Below are 20,318 nucleotides of genomic sequence, written 5' to 3' on the forward strand. Positions count from 1 at the left end.
TGTGTGAGTTTCCTCCCACACTCCAAAGACATACTGATAGGGGCTCACAATCTAGATTCCCTATGGAGACAGTGATGTCTGCACATTGACTGTAAAGTGCTGTGAAATTAATGGTGCTATATGAGTAAAATAAATAAATAGTTATTTGCAGTCAGTGATTTTTATTTTTTTATTTTCTGAAGTTGTAAACTTGATAGAAAAGACAACAGTGTCAGTTATGATGACATCATAAGGCACATGACATCACAGAGTGCTTGATATCATAGACCTCACGTGACATCACAATCGCTATAGAATGTACCTAGTTCTATTCCTGAACCATCTTGTGTCACAGCTTGAAGAGGACGAGTCCAGGTAGGTAGCTCTTCACTGAACGCTGAGGATCGGGTCACATCGGAGAGGGAGGAGGACTCGCTGCACAGCATTGTGCACAGCACAAACAGCACAGCAGGACCAGGAAGATGATTATTAGCTGCATTGTTATATTTTTCTTCTTCCTGAACTTCCGCAGGGCTGTTCTGAGATCTGTGGATAAACTCTCATAGGACCTCCAATTATCAAGTGAGAAGACTTCTTGGGGTCCTTCATAGAAGGTAGGTGGGCGTGCATGTGTGTGTGAGTGTGTTTGGGCATACGTGTACATGTCCCTTGAAATGCACCACTGAAGGGCTGTGTGTGTGACCCCAGCATTAAAAGGGATGTGTGTCTGTGACTCCAGCAATAAAGGGGTGGCTGTGTGATGGTTTGTGTGACCCCAGCACTAAAGGGATGTGTGTCTATGAACCCAGCAATAAAGGGGTGGCTGTGTGATGGTTTGTGTGACCCCAGCGCTAAAGGGATGTGTCTATGACCCCAGCAATAAAGGGGTGGCTGTGTGATGGTTTGTGTGTCCCTGCACTAATGGGGTGTGTAATTGTGTCCCCAGCACTGAAGGGATGTGTGTTTGTGTGACCCCAGCACTAAAGGGATGTGTATCTGTGAACCCAGCAATAAAGGGGTGGCTGTGTGATGGTTTGTGTGACCCCAGCAATAAAGGGATGTGTCTGTGACCCCAGCAATAAAGGGGTGGCTGTGTGATGGTTTGTGTGTCCCTGCACTAATGGGGTGTGTGTTTGTGTCCCCAGCACTGAAGGGGTGTGTGTCTGTGACCCCAGCAATAAAGGGGTGGCTGTGTGGTGGTTTGTGTGACCCCAGCACTAAAGGGATGTGTCTGTGACCCCAGCACTGAAGGGGTGTGTAGCACCCCGAGGGTTCGGTTGCTACAGAGGTATTGCATCTCACCCAGATGTGCGATATCTCACTTCCAGGTAAGGATGGAGTGTGGCTCAGGACCCTAACACCCACATGCATTACACCACATTTCCGGGGGACATCTCGACGGTGCTCCCATTAGTTATGCAGGCACGAGTGAGCATGTCCCTGGCTGGAGTAGGGGGAGGGAACACCTAGAGAAGGGAACCCGGTAGTGTGTGCGTGGGGGAAGTAGATCCTGGGTGCACTCTGTACAGGAGTATAAAGGGAGGCACCATCTTGGAAAGGGAGTGAGTTGAGAGAGGAGAAGACAGGGAGCAGAGCTGCTTTATGGGCTCTGCTCCACAGGCAGGCCCTGTCAGGAGGCCTGAGCCTGGAGGAGGGAAGAAGGAGGAAGAGGAGCAGACTGGGCTCCAGGAAGGACAGAGGGGACCCCAGGGGTGTGGACTGGCTGGTAGCCACCACACGCCCACCGCTACCTGAGTAGGGGGGGTCAGGTCAAGAAGATGGGAACCGGATCCCAAATTAGTGGAGGAGAGAAACTACCCTCAACTAAGAACCGGAGGCTGCGACATTACATGTGGAGCAGCCTCTCACCACACCCGCTAGGAAGGCACCACATAGGACCTGGGAAACGCAGGCCAACGTTTGCCCACCAAGAAGGTCCGAGGCAGCTGGACATAAGCGTGGTCACTAGTGGGGTTGAAGACCAGAGACAGGGGACATAAAGGGGGTCCTGCAAAGCACTCCAGAAAGACCTGGGAGTTAACCGAGCCCCTCACCTGGTGAGCACAGCGCGACACAGGCGGCCACCTCTGCAGCGGTGGCCTGGAGCAGTAACCGAGTAACCGTGAGTAAAGACCCTGAACTGCACCACCAAGACTCCCGAGTTGTCTTTGTTGCGCTCGTGTACCACCATCACCCCCATCATCCATCCCTGCTGCCCTGAGGCCATACCCCTCCCGTTGGGGGTTATACCACCACGCTGCACATTCTCATACACCTGGCCTCAGTGGACTGTTCTGCAGCGGCGGCTTCAAAGCCGCACTCAACGGGTGGCGTAGTCGATCAAGTTAACATCTACTGCCATAGACTGCCACTTAGTTTGACTCCCTGGGCACGGACCGGGTCACCGCCACGAGACTACAACCCTCAACAGATCCGGCTCCGGGTAAGCTCCCGCGTGCGCAACGCAGCGCGACACAGGCCCAGGGGCGCGTCAGCTTTTGGCGTAGTCGGCAGGATTTCGTGCCCGCAACCACCGGGTACTGCGTGCCTGAAAAAGAGACTTTTAAAACTTACCATCCGTGAAGTTTTCCCGCCATCCGGCGCCATCTTCAGCCTTCTTCCCGCCATCCGTGAAGATTCCCGCCATCCGGCGCCATCTTCAGCCTTCTTCCCGCCATCTGTGGAGTTTTCCCGCCATTGGGCGCCATCTTGAGGACGCCGCGCGGAAAGAAGAGGGGCGTGGACTCCGAAAGCGCGCGAGAACTGAAGCCCCGCCTCACGTCCGGACGTTGCGTAAGGTCCTGGAAGGAGCCCAGCAGACGCCGACGTCACTGGAGCGCGACGGAAGGTCCTCGACCCTGATGATCAACTGCGGAGCCGCGGCCTACGGAAGAGGATCATCGCCAGGTAGGCCACGGTCCACTAGGGGGGAGGAGGACACCAGGAACGGACAGCAAGATGGCGGACCGGCAGCAGACTAAGCTGCCCAGCATCGGCAGCGCCCCAGCCGTCGCGGGCCCCGACCAGCACTAGGAGAAGACGCGTGACGCAGGAGCGGTCGCGGGAGCAGGTAAGAGGAGTCTCCCTGTCCCGGACGCTGCCAGCGTCAGCCTGCTCCCGGGCCACCCGGTGGAGCCGCCGATCCCGGGCGCTGCAGACGCAGACCTGCTCCAGACCCCGCAACAAGCCCTGCAGCCGAGCCCTCCAGACCTGGGCACTGCCACCACTAGCCCGCGCCCAGGCCCAAAGTCGCACCCCCTGACCCCGGGCGTCATTAACAGTACCACTCAGACCCCGAGTACCAAGAGGGCCCGGACGGGTCTGAACCTGAGAAAGAGAAAGGAGCGTGTGGAGCACACCGTTAATCGTAAACGGTAAAAGAGGAGATGTAAATAGTTACCCGACCGGGTATAAGGACTGTTGTGGGACTGTTTCCACTAAGAGTGTGGTCCCCGTTGGGACAGAAAGAGAACTGTTTCCCTTACCCCCTACCTGGCTGGGGACTGAGAACAGCCACCCCTTTTTCCCTCTAACTGGCTGGGGACTGAGAACAGCCACCCCTACCTGGCCGAGGACTGAGAGCGGCCATATCCTGTAAATAATTATGTGTTTCTAGTAATGTATAGGAGTCCTTGGTGGATTTACCGGGAATCCTTTGTACAGTTAGTGGAGCGTAACCCAGGATGGACTAAAAGACTGTTAAGGACTCGGGGCAGGACAGACCCCTACCTGGTTACGTCTCCCTGTTTTAGGAAAATGGACACCTGGTTGCAGAATAAACTGTGACCTGTTATAAAGAGACTTCTTCGTGGATCTGCTGCTAGAAATGTTTTATATGAAAAATTTATATGCTAGAATGTGTTACTATGAAAAAGAGTTCCAGAACAGTACATATGCACTTATACCGTTTAAGAGAGAGCCGTTCCCATAAAGGGAAACTGAATGTTGATACCTGTTATACTTGTTGTTTATGAAAAATTTGCATGTTCTAATGTATACCCTGTCTTTTGCTCAGTTCCAGCCCGCGGACGTGCTGGGTTTTGCCAGGGGGGAATGTAGCACCCCGAGGGTTCGGTTGCTACAGAGGTATTGCATCTCACCCAGATGTGCGATATCTCACTTCCAGGTAAGGATGGAGTGTGGCTCAGGACCCTAACACCCACATGCACTACACCACATTTCCGGGGGACAGCTCGACGGTGCTCCCATTAGTTATGCAGGCACGAGTGAGCATGTCCCTGGCTGGAGTGGGGGGAGGGAACACCTAGAGAAGGGAACCCGGTAGTGTGTGCGTGGGGGAAGTAGATCCTGGGTGCACTCTGTACAGGAGTATAAAGGGAGGCACCATCTTGGAAAGGGAGTGAGTTGAGAGAGGAGAAGACAGGGAGCAGAGCTGCTTTATGGGCTCTGCTCCACAGGCAGGCCCTGTCAGGAGGCCTGAGCCTGGAGGAGGGAAGAAGGAGGAAGAGGAGCAGACTGGGCTCCAGGAAGGACAGAGGGGACCCCAGGGGTGTGGACTGGCTGGTAGCCACCACACGCCCGCCGCTACCTGAGTAGGGGGGGTCAGGTCAAGAAGATGGGAACCGGATCCCAAATTAGTGGAGGAGAGAAACTACCCTCAACTAAGAACCGGAGGCTGCGACATTACATGTGGAGCAGCCCCTCACCACACCCGCTAGGAAGGCACCACATAGGACCTGGGAAACGCAGGCCAACGTTTGCCCACCAAGAAGGTCCGAGGCAGCTGGACATAAGCGTGGTCACTAGTGGGGTTGAAGACTAGAGACAGGGGACATAAAGGGGGTCCTGCAAAGCACTCCAGAAAGACCTGGGAGTTAACCGAGCCCCTCACCTGGTGAGCACAGCGCGACACAGGCGGCCACCTCTGCAGCGGTGGCCTGGAGCAGTAACCGAGTAACCGTGAGTAAAGACCCTGAACTGCACCACCAAGACTCCCGAGTTGTCTTTGTTGCGCTCGTGTACCACCATCACCCCCATCATCCATCCCTGCTGCCATGAGGCCATACGCCTCCCGTTGGGGGTTATACCACCACGCTGCACATTCTCATACACCTGGCCTCAGTGGACTGTTCTGCAGCGGCGGCTTCAAAGCCGCACTCAACGGGTGGCGTAGTCGATCAAGTTAACATCTACTGCCATAGACTGCCACTTAGTTTGACTCCCTGGGCACGGACCGGGTCACCGCCACGAGACTACAACCCTCAACAGATCCGGCTCCGGGTAAGCTCCCGCGTGCGCAACGCAGCGCGACACAGGCCCAGGGGCGCGTCAGGTGCGTGTGTGTTTGTGACCCCCAGCCCTAAAGGGATGTGTGTCTGTGACCCCAGCAATAAAGGGGTGGCTGTGTGATGGTTAGTGTGTCCCTACACTAATGGGGTGTGTGTTTGTGTCCCCAGCACTGAAAGGGTGTGTGTTTGTGTGACCCCAGCACTAAAGGGATGTGTGTCTGTGACCCCAGCAATAAAGGGGTAGCTGTGTGATGGTTTGTGTGACCCCAGCACTGAAGGGATGTGTGTCTGTGACCCCAGCAATAAAGGGGTGGCTGTGTGATGGTTTGTGTGACCCCAGCACTAAAGGGATGTGTGTCTGTGACCCCATCAATAAAGGGGTGGCTGTGTGATGGTTTGTGTTACCCCAGCACTAAAGGGATGTGTGTCTGTGACCCCAGCAATAAAGGGGTGGCTGTGTTATGGTTTGTGTTTCCCTGCACTAATGGGGTGTGTGTTTGGGTCCCCAGCACTGAAGGAGTGAGTGTGTCTGTGACCCCAGCAATAAAGGAGTGGCTGTGTGATGGTTTGTGTGTCCCTGCGCTAATGGGGTGTGTGTTTGTGTCCCTGCACTAATGGGGTGTGTGTTTGTGTCCCCAACACTGAAGGGGTGTGTGTTTGTGTGGCCCCAGCAATAAAGGGGTGGCTGTGTGATGGTTTATGTGACCCCAGCACTAAAGGGATGTGTGTCTGTGACCCCAGCAATGAAGGGGTGGCTGTGTGATGGTTTGTGTGTCCCTGCACTAATGGGGTGTGTGTCTGTGACCCCAGCAAAAAAGGGGTGGCTGTGTGATGGTTTGTGTGACCCAGCACTAAAGGGATGTGTGTCTGTGACCCCAGCAATAAAGGGGTTGCTGTGTGATGGTTTGTGTGACCCCAGCACTAAAGGTATGTGTGTCTGTGACCCCAGCAATAAAGGGGTGGCTTTGTGATGGTTTGTGTGACCCCAGCACTAAAGGTATGTGTGTCTGTGATCCCAGCAATAAAGGGGTGTCTGTGTGATGGTTTGTGTGACCCCAGCACTAAAGGGATGTGTGTCTGTGACCCCAGCAATAAAGGGGTGGCTGTGTGAAGGTTTGTGTGTCCCTGCACTAATGGGGTGTGTGATTGTGTCCCCAGCACTGAAGGAGTGTGTGTTTGTGTGACCCCAGCAATAAAGGGGTGGCTGTGTGATGGTTTGTGTGACCCTAGCACTAAAGGGATGTGTGTCTGTGACCCCAGCAATAAAGGGGTGGCTGTGTGATGGTTTGTGTGACCCCAGCACTAAAAGGATGTGTGTCTGTGACCCCAGCAATAAAGGGGTGGCTGTGTGATGGTTTGTGTGTCCCTGCACTAAAGGGGTGTGTGTTTGTGTCCCCAGCACTGAAGGGGTGTGTGTGTGTTTGTGACCCCCAGCACTAAAGGGATGTGTGTCTGTGACCCCAGCAATAAAGGGGTGGCTGTGTGATGGTTTGTGTGTCCCTGCACTAATGGGGTGTGTGTTTGTGTCCCCAGCACTGAAAGGGTGTGTGTTTGTGTGACCCCAGCGCTAAAGGGATGTGTGTCTCTGACCCCAGCAATGAAGGGGTGGCTGTGTGATGGTTTATGTGACCCCAGCACTAAAGGGATGTGTGGCACCCCAGGGGTCTGGTTTCCACAGTAACGGCAATGTTATGTCTGAGAGCAGGTGGGAGGTCTCTTGGTCAGGAATCCTATGCATGCCACACCTCCTGCCCAGTCCTGGGAGGGGAAGAACTTCCCCTATATAAACCTGGGGCTGTGGCAGGGTTAGAGAGTTCAGAGGGAGAGTTCAGCCAGGAGGGCTGACAGGGAGCTGTGGCTCCGGCTGGGCCCAGCTCCTGGGCCATGCCAGAAGTAGAGACAGAGAAGAGAAGCAGCTATGGGAAGAAACAACAGGAGCTCTGTGGGAGCAGTGTTACAAGGAGTCAGGGGCTGGCAGCTGCAGAGCTCGCCCTGACTGAGAAGATTTCTTACCGGACCCGGAGTCCGAGGCTGTGGGGACTAACTCCTACCCAGCAGCAGAATCCGTCAGGCAGGGGATTCCAGGTCCTCTGGCCAAGAAACCCGAAGGCACGGTCACACGCATGGGACCAGCACCGCCGTCGTGGAGCGGAAGCTACTAGAAGGCCCCGAATCACCGGCCATACGGGTGAGCACCACATGGTACACTCAGGGACGTGGGCTACTTATACCCGCCTCTAGCAAGGTAGCCAGAAGAGTACAGTTAGTTTGGGAGGCCTACAACTCCGCCTGGCCAGGGGAGATCCCATCTGCTCAAGGACTGACCAGGCCCCAATCGCTAGCCAGTACTCCGGGAGGGTCTATCTTTATCACCAGTAAAGACCCTGAACTACACCGCATCGTCTCTGAGTGGTTCCTACTACCCCCATCATCCACGTCGGCTGCCCTGAGGCCATACCCCTCCCGTTGGGGGTGATACTATCACGCTGCACAATCCTACCACCGGCCTCAGCGGTCTGCCCTGCAGCGGCAGCTCCATAGCTGCATTCAACGGGTGGCGTAGTCGTCCAACATCTACTGCTAATACAGCGCCACTTAGTCTGACTCCCTGGGCACGGACCGGGTCACCGCCACGAGACTACAACCCTCAACAGATCCGGCTCCGAGTAAGCTCCCGCGTGCGCAACGCTGCGCGACACAGGCCCAGGGACGCGTCAACTTTTGGCGTAGTCGGCAGGATCTCGTGCCCGCAACCACCGGGTACTGCGTGCCTGAAAAAGACTGTTCAAACTTACCAGTGGTGAAGATTCCCGCCATCCGGCGCCATCTTCAGCCTTCTTCCCGCCATCGGTGAAGATTCCCGCCATCCGGCGCCATTTTCAGCCTTCTTCCCACCTTCCGTGGAGTTTTCCCGCCGTTGGACGCCATCTTGAAGACGCCGCGCGGGAAGAAGAGGGGCGTGGACTCCAAAAGCGCGCGAGAACTGAAGCCCCGCCTCACGTCCGGACGTTGCGTAAGGTCCTGGAAGGAGCCCAGCAGACGCTGACGTCACAGGAGCGCGACGGAAGGTCCTCAACCCTGACGATCCACTGCGGAGCCGCGGCCTCCGGAAGAGGATCATCGCAAGGTAGGCCACGGTCCACTAGGGGGGAGAAGGATGTCGGATACGGAGGAGAGCTTCACCGCTTCAACCCCCGCCAGCGCCACCGCTGTTGCGGTCATGCCTTTCACCATGCCCTATATCCCGGGGGCAGCCTGGCTACCCCAGTACTCAGGGGAGTCACATACCCTGCATGACTTTAGAGAAAAGCTGGATAGCCTCTTCCAGGTGTACCCCCTCACAGAGGAGCAAAAAGTGAGCATCCTGGTGGCCCAATTAACCGGGGCAGCCCAAAGGGAGGTAAAGTCCTGGCCACCTGGGAGGAGGACTGTCGCAGAGATACTAACCCAGCTAACCGAGGAGGAGCTGCAGTACTACCAATACGAGGAAAGCCAAGAGGACCCGGACGGGTCTGAGGACTACCCTCAGGAGGGAGCACAAAGAGGACATAGCTACTGAAGGAAAGTAGCGTGAATAAAGAGCTGTAAATAGTTACCCGTAAGGGTACAAGGACTGCTGCTAATTAAAATATGGTCCCCGTTGGGATTAGTGAATTGTTCCCCATGTGCCCCTATCTTAAACCAGGCTGAGGACTGTGAGCAGCCATTCCTTATCCCCACTGGCCGAGGACTGAGAGCGGCCATATCCTGTAAATAATTATGTGTTTCTAGTTATTTTTAGGAGTCCTTGGTGGATTTACCGGGAATCCTTGTACAATTGGTTGGAGCGTAACCCAGGAATGGACTAAAAGACTGTTAAGGACTCGGGGCAGGACAGACCCCTATCTGGTTACGTCTCCCTGTTTTGGTGAAATGGACACCTTGCTTTTCTTCAAAAACTGCACTCGGTTGCGGACACGCCGTAACCATCTTTATGTGTTTTTCTTATTGTATTATTATTGTTTATACCTTGTTATGTTTTTCTAAAAATATGTTTAGTCCCGGAGTACTAAATTTCACTAGGGGGGAATGTGGCACCCCAGGGGTCTGGTTTCCACAGTAACGGCAATGTTATGTCTGAGAGCAGGTGGGAGGTCTCTTGGTCAGGAATCCTATGCATGCCACACCTCCTGCCCAGTCCTGGGAGGGGAAGAACTTCCCCTATATAAACCTGGGGCTGAGGCAGGGTTAGAGAGTTCAGAGGGAGAGTTCAGCCAGGAGGGCTGACAGGGAGCTGTGGCTCCAGCTGGGCCCAGCTCCTGGGCCATGCCAGAAGTAGAGACAGAGAAGAGAAGCAGCTATGGGAAGAAACAACAGGAGCTCTGTGGGAGCAGTGTTACAAGGAGTCAGGGGCTGGCAGCTGCAGAGCTCGCCCTGACTGAGAAGATTTCTTACCGGACCCGGAGTCCGAGGCTGTGGGGACTAACTCCTACCCAGCAGCAGAATCCGTCAGGCAGGGGATTCCAGGTCCTCTGGCCAAGAAACCCGAAGGCACGGTCACACGCATGGGACCAGCACCGCCGTCGTGGAGCGGAAGCTACTAGAAGGCCCCGAGTCACCGGCCATACGGGTGAGCACCACACGGTACACTCAGGGACGTGGGCTACTTATACCCGCCTCTAGCAAGGTAGCCAGAAGAGTACAGTTAGTTTGGGAGGCCTACACCTCCGCCTGGCCAGGGGAGATCCCATCTGCTCAAGGACTGACCAGGCCCCAATCGCTAGCCAGTACTCCGGGAGGGTCTATCTTTATCACAAGTAAAGACCCTGAACTACACCGCATCGTCTCTGAGTGGTTCCTACTACCCCCATCATCCACGTCGGCTGCCCTGAGGCCATACCCCTCCCGTTGGGGGTGATACTATCACGCTGCACAATCCTACCACCGGCCTCAGCGGTATGCCCTGCAGCGGCAGCTCCATAGCTGCATTCAACGGGTGGCGTAGTCGTCCAACATCTACTGCTAATACAGCGCCACTTAGTCTGACTCCCTGGGCACGGACCGGGTCACCGCCACGAGACTACAACCCTCAACAGATCCGGCTCCGGGTAAGCTCCCGCGTGCGCAACGCTGCGCGACACAGGCCCAGGGGCGCGTCAGATGTGTGTCTGTGACCCCAGCAATAAAGGGGTGGCTGTGTGATGGTTTGTGTGACCCCAGCACTAAAGGGATGTGTGTCTGTGACCCCATCAATAAACGGGTGGCTGTGTGATGGTTTGTGTGACCCCAGCACTAAAGGGATGTGTGTCTGTGACCCCAGCAATAAAGGGGTGGCTGTGTTATGGTTTGTGTTTCCCTGCACTAATGGGGTGTGTGTTTGGGTCCCCAGCACTGAAGGCGTGTGTGTGTCTGTGACCCCAGCAATAAAGGGGTGGCTGTGTGATGGTTTGTGTGTCCATGCGCTAATGGGGTGTGTGTTTGTGTCCCTGCGCTAATGGGGTGTGTGCTTGTGTCCCCAGCACTGAAGGGGTATGTGTTTGTGTGGCCCCAGAAATAAAGGTGTGGCTGTGTGATGGTTTGTGTGACCCCAGCACTAAAGGGATGTGTGTCTGTGACCCCAGAAATGAAGGGGTGGCTGTGTGATGGTTTGTGTGTCCCTGCACTAATGGGTTGAGTGTCTGTGACCCCAGCAAAAAAGGGGTGGCTGTGTGATGGTTTGTGTGACCCAGCACTAAAGGGATGTGTGTCTGAGACCCCAGCAATAAAGGGGTTGCTGTGTGATGGTTTGTGTGACCCCAGCACTAAAGGTATGTGTGTCTGTGACCCCAGCAATAAAGGGGTGGCTGTGTGATGGTTTGTGTGTCCCTGCACTAATGGGGTGAGTGTCTGTGACCCCAGCAAAAAAGGGGTGGCTGTGTGATGGTTTGTGTGACCCCAGCACTAAAGGGATGTGTGTCTGTGACCCCATCAATAAAGGGGTGGCTGTGTGATGGTTTGTGTTACCCCAGCACTAAAGGGATGTGTGTCTGTGACCCCAGCAATAAAGGGGTGGCTGTGTTATGGTTTGTGTTTCCCTGCACTAATGGGGTGTGTGTTTGGGTCCCCAGCACTGAAGGAGTGAGTGTGTCTGTGACCCCAGCAATAAAGGAGTGGCTGTGTGATGGTTTGAGTGTCCCTGCGCTAATGGGGTGTGTGTTTGTGTCCCTGCTCTAATGGGGTGTGTGTTTGTGTCCCCAACACTGAAGGGGTGTGTGTTTGTGTGGCCCCAGCAATAAAGGGGTGGCTGTGTGATGGTTTATGTGACCCCAGCACTAAAGGGATGTGTGTCTGTGACCCCAGCAATGAAGGGGTGGCTGTGTGATGGTTTGTGTGTCCCTGCACTAATGGGGTGTGTGTCTGTGACCCCAGCAAAAAGGGGTGGCTGTGTGATGGTTTGTGTGACCCAGCACTAAAGGGATGTGTGTTTGTGTCCCCAGCACTGAAGGGGTGTGTGTGTGTTTGTGACCCCCAGCACTAAAGGGATGTGTGTCTGTGACCCCAGCAATAAAGGGGTGGCTGTGTGATGGTTTGTGTGTCCCTGCACTAATGGGGTGTGTGTTTGTGTCCCCAGCACTGAAGGGGTGTGTGTGTGTTTGTGACCCCCAGCGCTAAAGGGATGTGTGTCTCTGACCCCAGCAATGAAGGGGTGGCTGTGTGATGGTTTATGTGACCCCAGCACTTAAGGGATGTGTGGCACCCCAGGGGTCTGGTTTCCACAGTAACGGCAATGTTATGTCTGAGAGCAGGTGGGAGGTCTCTTGGTCAGGAATCCTATGCATGCCACACCTCCTGCCCAGTCCTGGGAGGGGAAGAACTTCCCCTATATAAACCTGGGGCTGAGGCAGGGTTAGAGAGTTCAGAGGGAGAGTTCAGCCAGGAGGGCTGACAGGGAGCTGTGGCTCCGGCTGGGCCCAGCTCCTGGGCCATGCCAGAAGTAGAGACAGAGAAGAGAAGCAGCTATGGGAAGAAACAACAGGAGCTCTGTGGGAGCAGTGTTACAAGGAGTCAGGGGCTGGCAGCTGCAGAGCTCGCCCTGACTGAGAAGATTTCTTACCGGACCCGGAGTCCGAGGCTGTGGGGACTAACTCCTACCCAGCAGCAGAATCCGTCAGGCAGGGGATTCCAGGTCCTCTGGCCAAGAAACCCGAAGGCACGGTCACACGCATGGGACCAGCACCGCCGTCGTGGAGCGGAAGCTACTAGAAGGCCCCGAGTCACCGGCCATACGGGTGAGCACCACATGGTACACTCAGGGACGTGGGCTACTTATACCCGCCTCTAGCAAGGTAGCCAGAAGAGTACAGTTAGTTTGGGAGGCCTACAACTCCGCCTGGCCAGGGGAGATCCCATCTGCTCAAGGACTGACCAGGCCCCAATCGCTAGCCAGTACTCCGGGAGGGTCTATCTTTATCACCAGTAAAGACCCTGAACTACACCGCATCGTCTCTGAGTGGTTCCTACTACCCCCATCATCCACGTCGGCTGCCCTGAGGCCATACCCCTCCCGTTGGGGGTGATACTATCACGCTGCACAATCCTACCACCGGCCTCAGCGGTCTGCCCTGCAGCGGCAGCTCCATAGCTGCATTCAACGGGTGGCGTAGTCGTCCAACATCTACTGCTAATACAGCGCCACTTAGTCTGACTCCCTGGGCACGGACCGGGTCACCGCCACGAGACTACAACCCTCAACAGATCCGGCTCCGAGTAAGCTCCCGCGTGCGCAACGCTGCGCGACACAGGCCCAGGGACGCGTCAACTTTTGGCGTAGTCGGCAGGATCTCGTGCCCGCAACCACCGGGTACTGCGTGCCTGAAAAAGACTGTTCAAACTTACCAGTGGTGAAGATTCCCGCCATCCGGCGCCATCTTCAGCCTTCTTCCCGCCATCGGTGAAGATTCCCGCCATCCGGCGCCATTTTCAGCCTTCTTCCCACCTTCCGTGGAGTTTTCCCGCCGTTGGACGCCATCTTGAAGACGCCGCGCGGGAAGAAGAGGGGCGTGGACTCCAAAAGCGCGTGAGAACTGAAGCCCCGCCTCACGTCCGGACGTTGCGTAAGGTCCTGGAAGGAGCCCAGCAGACGCTGACGTCACAGGAGCGCGACGGAAGGTCCTCAACCCTGACGATCCACTGCGGAGCCGCGGCCTACGGAAGAGGATCATCGCAAGGTAGGCCACGGTCCACTAGGGGGGAGAAGGATGTCGGATACGGAGGAGAGCTTCACCGCTTCAACCCCCGCCAGCGCCACCGCTGTTGCGGTCATGCCTTTCACCATGCCCTATATCCCGGGGGCAGCCTGGCTACCCCAGTACTCAGGGGAGTCACATACCCTGCATGACTTTAGAGAAAAGCTGGATAGCCTCTTCCAGGTGTACCCCCTCACAGAGGAGCAAAAAGTGAGCATCCTGGTGGCCCAATTAACCGGGGCAGCCCAAAGGGAGGTAAAGTCCTGGCCACCTGGGAGGAGGACTGCCGCAGAGATACTAACCCAGCTAACCGAGGAGGAGCTGCAGTACTACCAATACGAGGAAAGCCAAGAGGACCCGGACGGGTCTGAGGACTACCCTCAGGAGGGAGCACAAAGAGGACATAGCTACTGAAGGAAAGTAGCGTGAATAAAGAGCTGTAAATAGTTACCCGTAAGGGTACAAGGACTGCTGCTAATTAAAATATGGTCCCCGTTGGGATTAGTGAATTATTCCCCATGTGCCCCTATCTTAAACCAGGCTGAGGACTGTGAGCAGCCATTCCTTATCCCCACTGGCCGAGGACTGAGAGCGGCCATATCCTGTAAATAATTATGTGTTTCTAGTTATTTTTAGGAGTCCTTGGTGGATTTACCGGGAATCCTTGTACAATTGGTTGGAGCGTAACCCAGGAATGGACTAAAAGACTGTTAAGGACTCGGGGCAGGACAGACCCCTATCTGGTTACGTCTCCCTCTTTTGGTGAAATGGACACCTTGCTTTTCTTCAAAAACTGCACTCGGTTGCGGACACGCCGTAACCATCTTTATGTGTTTTTCTTATTGTATTATTATTGTTTATACCTTGTTATGTTTTTCTAAAAATATGTTTAGTCCCGGAGTACTAAATTTCACTAGGGGGGAATGTGGCACCCCAGGGGTCTGGTTTCCACAGTAACGGCAATGTTATGTCTGAGAGCAGGTGGGAGGTCTCTTGGTCAGGAATCCTATGCATGCCACACCTCCTGCCCAGTCCTGGGAGGGGAAGAACTTCCCCTATATAAACCTGGGGCTGAGGCAGGGTTAGAGAGTTCAGAGGGAGAGTTCAGCCAGGAGGGCTGACAGGGAGCTGTGGCTCCAGCTGGGCCCAGCTCCTGGGCCATGCCAGAAGTAGAGACAGAGAAGAGAAGCAGCTATGGGAAGAAACAACAGGAGCTCTGTGGGAGCAGTGTTACAAGGAGTCAGGGGCTGGCAGCTGCAGAGCTCGCCCTGACTGAGAAGATTTCTTACCGGACCCGGAGTCCGAGGCTGTGGGGACTAACTCCTACCCAGCAGCAGAATCCGTCAGGCAGGGTATTCCAGGTCCTCTGGCCAAGAAACCCGAAGGCACGGTCACACGCATGGGACCAGCACCGCCGTCGTGGAGCGGAAGCTACTAGAAGGCCCCGAGTCACCGGCCATACGGGTGAGCACCACACGGTACACTCAGGGACGTGGGCTACTTATACCCGCCTCTAGCAAGGTAGCCAGAAGAGTACAGTTAGTTTGGGAGGCCTACAACTCCGCCTGGCCAGGGGAGATCCCATCTGCTCAAGGACTGACCAGGCCCCAATCGCTAGCCAGTACTCCGGGAGGGTCTATCTTTATCACCAGTAAAGACCCTGAACTACACCGCATCGTCTCTGAGTGGTTCCTACTACCCCCATCATCCACGTCGGCTGCCCTGAGGCCATACCCCTCCCGTTGGGGGTGATACTATCACGCTGCACAATCCTACCACCGGCCTCAGCGGTATGCCCTGCAGCGGCAGCTCCATAGCTGCATTCAACGGGTGGCGTAGTCGTCCAACATCTACTGCTAATACAGCGCCACTTAGTCTGACTCCCTGGGCACGGACCGGGTCACCGCCACGAGACTACAACCCTCAACAGATCCGGCTCCGGGTAAGCTCCCGCGTGCGCAACGCTGCGCGACACAGGCCCAGGGGCGCGTCAGATGTGTGTCTGTGACCCCAGCAATAAAGGGGTGGCTGTGTGATGGTTTGTGTGACCCCAGCACTAAAGGGATGTGTGTCTGTGACCCCATCAATAAACGGGTGGCTGTGTGATGGTTTGTGTGACCCCAGCACTAAAGGGATGTGTGTCTGTGACCCCAGCAATAAAGGGGTGGCTGTGTTATGGTTTGTGTTTCCCTGCACTAATGGGGTGTGTGTTTGGGTCCCCAGCACTGAAGGCGTGTGTGTGTCTGTGACCCCAGCAATAAAGGGGTGGCTGTGTGATGGTTTGTGTGTCCATGCGCTAATGGGGTGTGTGTTTGTGTCCCTGCGCTAATGGGGTGTGTGCTTGTGTCCCCAGCACTGAAGGGGTATGTGTTTGTGTGGCCCCAGAAATAAAGGTGTGGCTGTGTGATGGTTTGTGTGACCCCAGCACTAAAGGGATGTGTGTCTGTGACCCCAGAAATGAAGGGGTGGCTGTGTGATGGTTTGTGTGTCCCTGCACTAATGGGTTGAGTGTCTGTGACCCCAGCAAAAAAGGGGTGGCTGTGTGATGGTTTGTGTGACCCAGCACTAAAGGGATGTGTGTCTGAGACCCCAGCAATAAAGGGGTTGCTGTGTGATGGTTTGTGTGACCCCAGCACTAAAGGTATGTGTGTCTGTGACCCCAGCAATAAAGGGGTGGCTGTGTGATGGTTTGTGTGTCCCTGCACTAATGGGGTGAGTGTCTGTGACCCCAGCAAAAAAGGGGTGGCTGTGTGATGGTTTGTGTGACCCCAGCACTAAAGGGATGTATGTCTGAGACCCCAGCAATAAAGGGGCTGCTGTTTGATGGTTTGTGTGACCCCAGCACTAAAGGTATGTGTGTCTGTGACCCCAGCAATAAAGGGGTGGCTGTGTGATGGTTTGTGTGTCTCTGCACTAATGGGGTGTGTGTTTGTGTCCCCAGCACTGAAGGGGTGTGTGTTTGTGTGACCCCAGAAATAAAGGGGTGGCTGTGTGATGGTTTGTGTGACCCTAGCACTAAAGGGATGTGTGTCTGTGACCCCAGCAATAAAGGAGTGGCTGTGTGATGGTTTGTGTGTCCCTGCGCTAATGGGGTTTGTGTTTGTGTCCCCAGCACTGAAGGGGTGTGTGTGTTTGTGTGACCCCAGCACTAAAAGGATGTGTGTCTGTGACCCCAGCAATAAAGGGGTGGCTGTGTGATGGCTTGTATGACCCCAGCACTAAAGGGATGTGTGTCTGTGACTCCAGCAATAAATGGGTGGCTGTGTGATGGTTTGTGTGACCGCCAGCACTAAAGGGATGTGTGTCTTTGACCCCAGCAATAAAGGGGTGGCTGTGTGATGGATTGTGTGACCCCAGCACTAAAGGGATGTGCGTCTGTGACCCCAGCAATAGAGGGGTGGCTGTATGATGGTTTGTTTGTCCCTGTGCTAATGGGGTGTGTGTTTGTGTCCCCAGCACTGAAGGGGTGTGTGTTTGTGTGACCCTAGCAATAAAGGGGTGGCTGTGTGATGGTTTGTGTGACCCCAGCACTAAAGGGATGTGTGTCTGTGACCCCAGCAATAAAGGGGTGGCTGTGTGATGGTTTGTGTGTCCCTGCACTAAAGGGGTGTGTGTTTGTGTGACCCCAGCACTAAAGGGATGTGTGTCTGTGACCCCAGCAATAAAGGGGTGGCTGTGTGATGGTTTTTGTGTCCCTGCACTAATGGGGTGTGTGTTTGTGTCCCCAACGCTGCAGCTCTGAAGGGGTGTGTGCGCGTGTGTTGAGGTGAGTATACATGTGTGTGTTTGCATCTGTGTGTTGAGTTGTACATGTCCCCTGAAATGCAGCACTGAAAGGTTGTGTGTTTGGCCCCATCAGTGAATGGGTGTGTGTTTTTGTGTGACCCCAGCAATAAAGGGGTGGCTGTGTGATGGTTTGTGTGTCCCTGCACTATCGGGATGTTTGTTTCTGCAGCACTGAAGGGGAGTGTGCACTTGTGTTTGTGTTGAGGCGAGTGTGTGTGTCTGTGTGTTTTAGTGTGTGTGTGCATGTGAGTGTGTGGGGCCGTGGCTTTACACTCTTATGCGGAGTCGGCTCCTGCTGCCACATCTCTTTGGCTACATCCAGCAGACCACTAGGATGCCTGCCGTACAATAGCTCAAAGGGTGAGAACCCCGTGGAAGTCTGTGGTACCTTGCGGACGGCAAACATTAAATAGGGCAGTAACATGACCCAATCCCTCCCATCCTTGGAAACCACTTTTTTCAACATAGATTTAAGAGTTTTGTTAAATCTCTCAACTAATCCATCGGTCTGTGGGTGGTACACCGACGTGCACAATTGTTTAATTTTAAGCATCTTGCACGGTTCTTTTGTAACCTTGGACATAAAGGGAGTCCCCTGATCTGTAATGATCTCCTTAGGTAGCCCAAGGCGACAGAATATGGCAAACAGCTCCCGGGTAATAAGGTTAGCGGAGATTTGGCGAAGCGGAACGGCCTCCAGGTAATGGGTAGAGGTACCAATGGACTACGGAAGCTTGCAGTGGGTGTGGTCAGTTGTCACTGCAGGCAAGACTCACAATACCGCTGTACCTCGGCATAAATCTCAGGCCAAAAGAACCGCTGCAAGATACGTTCTTGCATCTTTTAACCCCTAGGTGCCCACCCAGCACGTGTGTGTGAGCCATCTCAAGCATTGCCCTATGGTAGGATTGGGGTACTACCAGCTTTTCCACTATTTCATCACGGATTTGGTCAACCCGTATAACAATTCCAGGTTGACCGCCATACGAGGAAAAAACTCCCCCGCACCAGGGTGCTGTGCCATCCCATTTATTATTATCATCCATTCTCGTGCCCGAGTTAGAGTGAGATCCTGGAGCTGAGCTGTCCCAAAAGTACCACTAGACACTTCCAGCTCCGGGACTAATATGTCCCTCGACCTCTCCTGCCAAGACCTCTAGGGGAAACCTATCGGGTTCACACTCTTGCCCTAAGTGGGTAACCCCTACGGCAGGTATCTGTTATGATCTGCAACATAAACTAAGGAAAGATAGGGGAAAGCTGTCCATACAGTAAGACTAAGCTGAATCCCTACGATGTAGCGGGCTGCCTGTGTCTTGTGAACAGACCCGCCTTAGTCCTCGGCTAGTCTGAATGAAGACCTATATAGTTACGGGAGGGGTCCCTAAAAGAACTAAGGACTGGGACAAAAATGGGACACCTCCTAAACAGAAGTAGATGCAGAGCACAAAAGACAAAACGTACTAGAGGTCCCAGAGGACCAAGCGAACTAGACAGAGATAGGCACCGAAGCACCTGGCTAGAAAGACCGTCAAACAACACTGAAGTCCAGCAAAGCCAGAAGGGCGGAGCTGGAATAAATAGGCAGATGGTCACGTGACCGCAAAACACAAGATAGCAAAAACTAACAGGAGGGGTCTAACAGTATCCCTGACTCGGGATCTTCGGGAAAGACATTTACCCTGGGAGGGTTAATTTTATTCTCCTACAGGGACCAGAATAGGGGAAAGTCTCTTCTCAAAACAGTCCCATAAGGAAGGGTCTTGACCACTCCCACTACATGTTTCATCTCCCCACACGGGGTGGAAAAAGTAACCTCCGCTGTCAGGTAATCTCGGAGGTCCCCATGTATACAAACAACCCCCACTTTCCAACAATTGGTGTTGTCCTCTGCAACCAATGACCTATGAAAAAGTGTCACTAGGCTCCCTGAGTCCAAGAGAGCCTCAGTCGGGTACCCGTTGACCTGTACCTGGCACAGTTGAAGTTCACTGCGCGTAGTCTCTGCATTCGCGGTGCAGACTGTCTGGGCATACATTGACACCTGGCAAGTAAACACGCAGTCCATGAGTTCAACGGTCAGGGGGCAGTTGGCAGCCACATGTCCTGGCCCTTATCACCGCCAGCACTTGATAGTGGTGGCACCGTTAGTCCACGAGACCGGCCTTGGGGTAATTGGTCTCCGTCCACCCTCACTTCGGGTTATCCCCTCCGCACGGGCTCTGTCCTGACGGACCCCAGCAGAAGATCGTGTCTATTTCCCAGGCACCAGGGCTTGCAGGGTCCGGCGTGATAGCCGCAGTGGGGCAGAGTCCTGTATGAAGTCCGTTCGATCAGGCTAACCACCTGGTCTTAAGTGCCCTGGTCCCCTTGCCCCACCCAACGCTGTATAGCGGCTGGCGGAGTTCTCACAAGCCGGTCGGCCACCACCCTCTCTACCATCTGGGACTGAGTCAAGTTCTCAGGCTGGAGCCATCTTTTAACTAGCTGCAGCAAGTCATGTGCCTGAGGCTTGGCAGGTTGGGCCTCCACAAAGGCCCATTGAAAAATATGTTGGGCTCTCACATACTTGTATGTATTAACCCCCAGTCGTGCAAGGATCTCACCCTTCAGCTTCCCATAGTCCTGGGCATCCTCCCTACTAAGGTCAAAGTTAGGCCCAAAGGGGACTTTCAAATACAATAAAAAGTAAAAAAAATGTTTTAAAAAACAAATATATAAAATTTCAAATCACCCAATTCCCCCCCAAAAAACTGTAGACATTTAAAAAATATACATATTTGGCATCGCTGCGTTCAGAAAAATCAGATCTATCAAAATATAAAATAAATTAATCCGATCGGTAAACGGCGTCACTAGAAAATAAAATGCCAGAATTACAGATTTTCGGCAGCTGCAACAAGAGAAAAAAAAGTAATAACAGGTGATCAAAACATCGAATATACCCCAAAATGATATCAATACAAACATCGGTTCCGGAGCAAAAAATGAGCCCTCACACAGCTCCATCCCCGAAAATTTTAAAACGTTATGGCTCTCGAAAAGTGATGACACAATGCATTTTTTTTTCTTTATACAAATTTCTGAATTTTTTTAACAA

The sequence above is a fragment of the Phyllobates terribilis genome, unplaced genomic scaffold (genome assembly GCF_046119375.1).
Source record: "Phyllobates terribilis strain yellow unplaced genomic scaffold, ASM4611937v1 Scaffold_9__5_contigs__length_417890890, whole genome shotgun sequence".
Lineage (NCBI taxonomy): Eukaryota > Metazoa > Chordata > Amphibia > Anura > Dendrobatidae > Phyllobates > Phyllobates terribilis.